The sequence below is a fragment of the Etheostoma cragini genome, chromosome 21 (assembly GCF_013103735.1).
Source record: "Etheostoma cragini isolate CJK2018 chromosome 21, CSU_Ecrag_1.0, whole genome shotgun sequence".
Lineage (NCBI taxonomy): Eukaryota > Metazoa > Chordata > Actinopteri > Perciformes > Percidae > Etheostoma > Etheostoma cragini.
Genome location: NC_048427.1, coordinates 17,010,872 through 17,016,615, shown reverse-complemented (window position 1 = coordinate 17,016,615; position 5,744 = coordinate 17,010,872). Strand labels below are relative to the sequence as shown.

General features: G+C 39.6%; 1 protein-coding gene across 6 annotated transcripts in view; it reads left to right on the top strand.

Moving 5' to 3' along the window:
* The first annotated feature begins 1,260 nt into the window (after window positions 1-1,260).
* The window catches only part of LOC117936761 (RNA binding protein fox-1 homolog 3-like), a 713,247-nt gene continuing 708,763 nt past the window's right edge, over window positions 1,261-5,744 (top strand). For 5 of the 6 annotated variants that reach the window (XM_034860139.1, XM_034860141.1, XM_034860137.1 and 2 more), the window contains exon 1: window positions 1,261-1,449. The gene's annotated coding sequence lies outside the window, so the exon portion shown is untranslated. The remainder of the gene's footprint in view (window positions 1,450-5,744) is intronic. The other variant, XM_034860136.1, reaches the window with a different exon arrangement.

The window sequence follows — 5,744 nt, the reverse complement described above, 5'->3', positions numbered from 1 at the left end:
AAGAAGCATTTCAGTACTGAGTCAAAAGGCAAAACATATTCAGGAACAAAAATGACTCAGTCTTTACTGTCACTGGTATTACCATATTTAAATTACTGTGCGGAGGTTAAGGGCAATACTTATAAATGCACACTATCATCACTATCCATATTGCAATAAAAGAGCCACAATAATTTATAGAGACCACGGAAATTCACTATTCTATTAAAAAACATTGAAATACACTGATCTGGTTCATTTTCAAACCGCTCAAATATTGCATAAAGAAATAAACAACCTAACAATATTCAAAAGTAATTTTTTTTAATAGAGATGGGGTAAAACTTGAATGGGGAATTCTACCTAAATGTTACAACATAAACAAGTTTTTGTATTTCCATATGTGGAGTGAAGCAGTGGAACGGACACAGTGCATCGCTAAAGCAACGTCCAAGCATGACTCAGTTCAAAAAGCATTACAGAAATATGTTTTCACAAGGTACAGGGAAGAGGAAGGGCTTTGTCCAGGTGTTCTCCCAGATAAATCATTATTATTATTTGTTCAGTGGTCCAATGTAAATATGTACGTTTTCTTTTTTTGGTGTAAATGTAGCAAATTGCAAAGAATGTGTTGAGATAAGATATGGTATCAGCCATTATGATTATTATTGAGTATTGTAGAAGGGGTAGGATTAAATAATTACTGTGCTTTTTCCTATTCCTGTTATTCCTTTTTTGGTCTTTTAGCTTCAATGGTATTATTATTATTATTACATGTTCGAAATGATTTGGAGAGATGTTTTCTCAGAGTTTCAGTACCTGTCATGGTGTGCGGAGTTAAGTCTCACTAAAAGACACACACACACACACACACTTCTTTGCCTTAGCTTTCTGCCCTTGTCCTCATCTTTCTCATTCTTTCGATAATAAGCCCCTGCTTGCTTTGTGATGTGTTCAGCGACATAAATGTGTGAGTCCCTTCTTCTCTCTTTACCACACACACTCTGCTTAGTGTTTGTAAAGGCATTAATGGATGCATCCAGACCAATTTATACTATGACATGTATAGTGCAGTGTTTATGTGTGTTTTTGCTCACTCGCTGGCTTGCACCATGAACCAGCTCCATAGTGTTAGAAGGGCGGACTGGAGGATACTGTAAAACACACACGCATACAGCTTGGTTTCCTTCTCTTCTCTCTAATGCTCCGTGCTCCTCCTCTATCTCTCTTTCTCAGACTCTCTCTCTCTGTCTCTCTCCCTCCATCTCAATCTCTTGCTCAGAGCAGTTCGTTCGGCAGAGCAGTATAACATAGTAGAGTGTGTGTGCGTCCAGAGCAGCGATAGCAGTAAAAACGAAGAGCGAGATAGACAGACAACCAGATAGAAAGGGAGAGAGAGAGAGAGAGAGAGAGAGAGACATCCAGAGGCAGAACTGAGCAGACTGAAAGAAAGCAACACTCCCCTCCACCGTGAGTACTGTACTGTTATGCACTATACAAGCTTTTCTCCATTCACTCACTATTGAGGGAGCTGTTTCCTAACTAACTGAACGGGGTTGTGTGATATACAGTAGACAGGTGGACACTGTACAATGTTTACAGCAGGAATACAGTAGAAATGCATTAGAAGATGCTTGTGATCACTTTCAAATTGTTGGCTGGATTCATATTATATTCTTCAGTGGGAAGCTGCAGAGTGTGCTATGTGTATTTGTGTACACACATTTATAGATTTATAAAAGTGTAGTAAAGGTGGGTATGGAACTGACTCATACATAGAGATCCAAAAGAAAGGAGTGCATGAGCGCTTACAAAGCCTGTGCCTTAACACAGATTGTAACATGCTTTCAATGCAAGTACAAATTTCTTTTTTTATGTATTTTGTGTGGGTTTTTGTTTGTTGTTGTTGCAACTTTAGCGTTTCTGATTGTGGTTACACTGTCCTAAAGGTAATTCTTAATTTTGTGTGGGAATAGTATTGCAATTTCATTGGAACTACATTACATACATCATACTAGGTGGACTGCTGGCATGCAAAATGTTTTTTCATTAGTTATTTGTAGACTTTTCACACTAAATGAGCAGCAGATGAACAGACACACCGCTGTCCAGAGAATTTCACAGTGTGTTGTGTTTTACTTTATTGTCCTTTTGCTATCTGCTCTTTGCTTTACTTTTCCGTTACATACATAAGTATATTAGTCATATTTTATTTGTAATTCCTTTTTTCACATGCAGCTCTGATCTATTTCCTGAACTAAAAACAATGCCACGCTTTTTGAGTGGTATTTCCCAGTGCTGTTGTCTAGAAATCCCCCCCCCCCCCTATTCACCACCACAAAAGCTGAAGAAAGGCGGAAATCAGCTACTCTCTCCACAGTAAAATAAGTTTTGTTCATCTTAGTGTTTCCGCTTGTCTCAAATACTGTTAGAAGGGAGGACTGGAGGATATATCAGAGGCACATTGTAAAGTGCAGTGTTGATGCTGAAGACAGCCGAGAAATAAGGTAAGGGGGGGGTAGCAAGGAGGGATTATGATAACCTCTTAAAAAGAGGGATTATGATAACTGCTGCCATGCGTTCTTCTTTTTCCCTTTCTCACTCAAAGTAATTATTTCTGGAAAGCCACTTTCTTTCTGTGGCTTCACTGTGGCTTTGTCAGCTCTGTTTTCCTTCGTCAGACGCCGCAAATTCAAAATCAGGCGCACTAAAATGCACGCACGATTGTGAAAATTGTTTTAGAACGCTATGTACCGACACGGGACCTCTTTTAACATACACAATGAGTGATCGTTATCTGTTCGTAACAATTGCAGTTGCCCAGAATTGTTTAATATCATTTGTTTGAACTGTTATGTCATTCTAATATATACATTTTCAGTGTGTAAGGCACTTTCTCCTGTGTGAGAATATGTAAAATAACATAAAATAACATAACATAAAATAAAAGCCCATTACTTTCAAAAATGTATTTCCAGCTGCAAGTAGTGTGAACGTTTGTTGAGCAAGTTAGAGGCAAATGCACAAGTGACTTTTTAAAAGGATCTTCACGGATGTGTGTGTGTGTGTGTGTGTGTGTGTGTGTGTGTGTGTGTGTGTGTGTGTGTGTGTGTGTGTGTGTGTGTGTGTGTGTGTGTGTGTGTGTGTGAGAATATGTCTTCCTGGAGGATCAAGGAATGTATGTTGGAGGCTGGCAGGCTCTGAAGGGAAGTGTCAAGGGTAGGATATCTGTGGCTTTTTTTTGGGATTTACTCTCACAATAAGGATTTAGTGGGTGACACTTGGGCAGGGTGTGTCTACATCAAAGGGGCTTCTCAGCATGGAGCAAGCAGCAACACATCAGGAAAGACTGCTGCTGCTGCTGTCGCTGCTATAGTCTGGAGGCAGAGCTGGGAGAAAGTTGGCTTTATTGTTTTTATTCTTTTTACAAAAGACAATGTCCAGGCGGTGTGTGTAATGAGTGTGGGCATATCTGAACACTGTCAGGTCTATGCAAGTGTGTGTTCATGCTGTGTATGTGCAGTTGTAAGGTTCTGTAGTGATCTTAGCGTGTAGGGTGGTAAAATTTGCCTACAGATCCCCCAGGGCGATATACAGGGCGATACACAGGCTTTCAGGGCTTGTGTAAGCAAACATGTGTGGCTTAGTTTTCTAACATTTACAACCTTGCCACAATTTACAGATTAAGTCGAGAAGAGAAGAGCAAAAAAGAAGAAAAAAACTGAACAGAGTTTAAGTCTATTGTAAAAATGTGGCTGTCCGCTTAGAATGAAAACTTATGGAGAATAAACCTCCACGTATATAAACCTCTCCTTTGCTGACTGTTTCATCATCATCACCCAATAATTTCTACAATAACAATTCATTCAGAATGACATATTCCATTAACATCCATTTTCATTAGAGCAATCATTCATTACACTTTACCCTATAACTGCTTCTGTAATTTATCACACACACTCACACATTCACTTTCCTGATTGTCAGACGCCATTCAAAAAGTTTCCCCTCTGAAACCAGCTTCCCTCATGCATACAAAACACCACTTTGAGGTTTCTTAAACAATTCCACTGCGTCTTTTTGGTAGAATTAACACAGTATTTCACACCCCGCCTAATCTCTTTAAGCAGTCTTGTTATCACAGCTCGTGATGAATTGTATCACTACTGTAGCTTGTTGCACCTACAAGATGTTCTTAGAGAGCATCGTTGGAGGTTTAAATGTGAATTTTCTTCTGTTGTGTGTGTGTTGGTATTGTCTGCAGTGTTGTACTGACAGCAAAGATAAGTCTTTTTGTCCCGAGGCCTAATCCCTCCTCTACAAAAGAATGAGAGATGGATAGAGAAAAAGATGGGAGACAGTGAGAGAGAGCGACATTGGTGTTGAGCGCAGTCACGAGTCTGGGGGAAATGCGTGTGTTGTCGTGTGTTTGTGAAGACAACGCGGCGGAGGAGGCTTTCAGAAGGGAGCGAGAGCGGGATTTGCATGTGAACAAGGGCTTTAACGGAGCCGTGAACCGTTAATGCGCATTCAGAGAGGTTTTGTAGTGCATGGCCAGAGTTGTTCACAAACAGGTGTTCTGCAAATCACAGCAAACACTCTCTCTTCCAAAATATTTTCCTCAGCAGTTTCATTCTCTGAATTCTCTGGCACCGTTCGCTTCGCCAGCGCTTTCAGTAGGACTTGGGTTCTTGTTCAGGGAAAAAATGATTTGGAAAATGTCAAAAAAAGGACTGCATTCATCTTGTTTTGTACTTTTAAAGCCGTGTGGACATAATGGACTCTGGCACACGGCGTCCAGCACTTTATTTGAACAGTAAACACCATTTGTGGCTTTAGACCCTCTTTAAAAATTATAATAATATAACACCAGTTTATTTTTTTATCAATTTAACTTGTTCAAGTTAGAGTTTGCGAACTTGTCTGTGAGTGACAGAAGTCAAATAATTAAGTTTACACTTTTGCAAAGCACTGTAACCATGTCACGTTCTAATTAGGGGCTGAGCCCCCTTATAGGCCTGATCCTAGAATTGCACCTGGTTAACACAAATCTTATTCTATTTTGATATTAGAGATGTGATGGGGTTAAAACACATACCACAGCATATCAAAAAGAACACGCTTCCATTCCATTTGTGATAATCTTCTAAATGGGACATCATCTTTGTCTGTATTTTTAGAGATTGGTGGTGCCATTACCTCAAATGTTGAATCTAAGCGGCTGCAGTGGAAGAGTGCAGAACAGTGAATGGATGGATGAATGAACTGTTCCAGTGATAAAGGGAGCTTGAAAAATATGGCTGTAAATTGCCAGCTGAACATACGAGTTCAGCTCATTTTGACAAGTCATGTTCCCCCGGTATATTACAGAGATTTACTGAAAGTCACTTTTTGTGCAGGAGTGCACTCTAATATGCAGAGGGTCAGCAGAAAATATCATAGTGCCCTTTATTTTAAAGCTCTACATCTGATTCACTCTGTCTTGACTTGTTTGGTAATAATTTGTTCTTGCAATACCGTAATTACAGGTCACCAGTGTGTGTCCAGGACATCCTCTACATTGACATCAAGTAAAAATTCACATTAGGTGTAGTATTCTAAGCCTTTCTTTTAGGAAAAGAAGTCTGCAAAGCTCCAGCCTTCCGTGCGATGATTTTAGGGAGAGCATTTGTAGAACTTTGTTCATTCGCATTTACATTGCACATTAGGTCATTGTTGGTCAGTTTCAAGATACTTTCACTTAGATTTTTCAGAATGTAACTCTA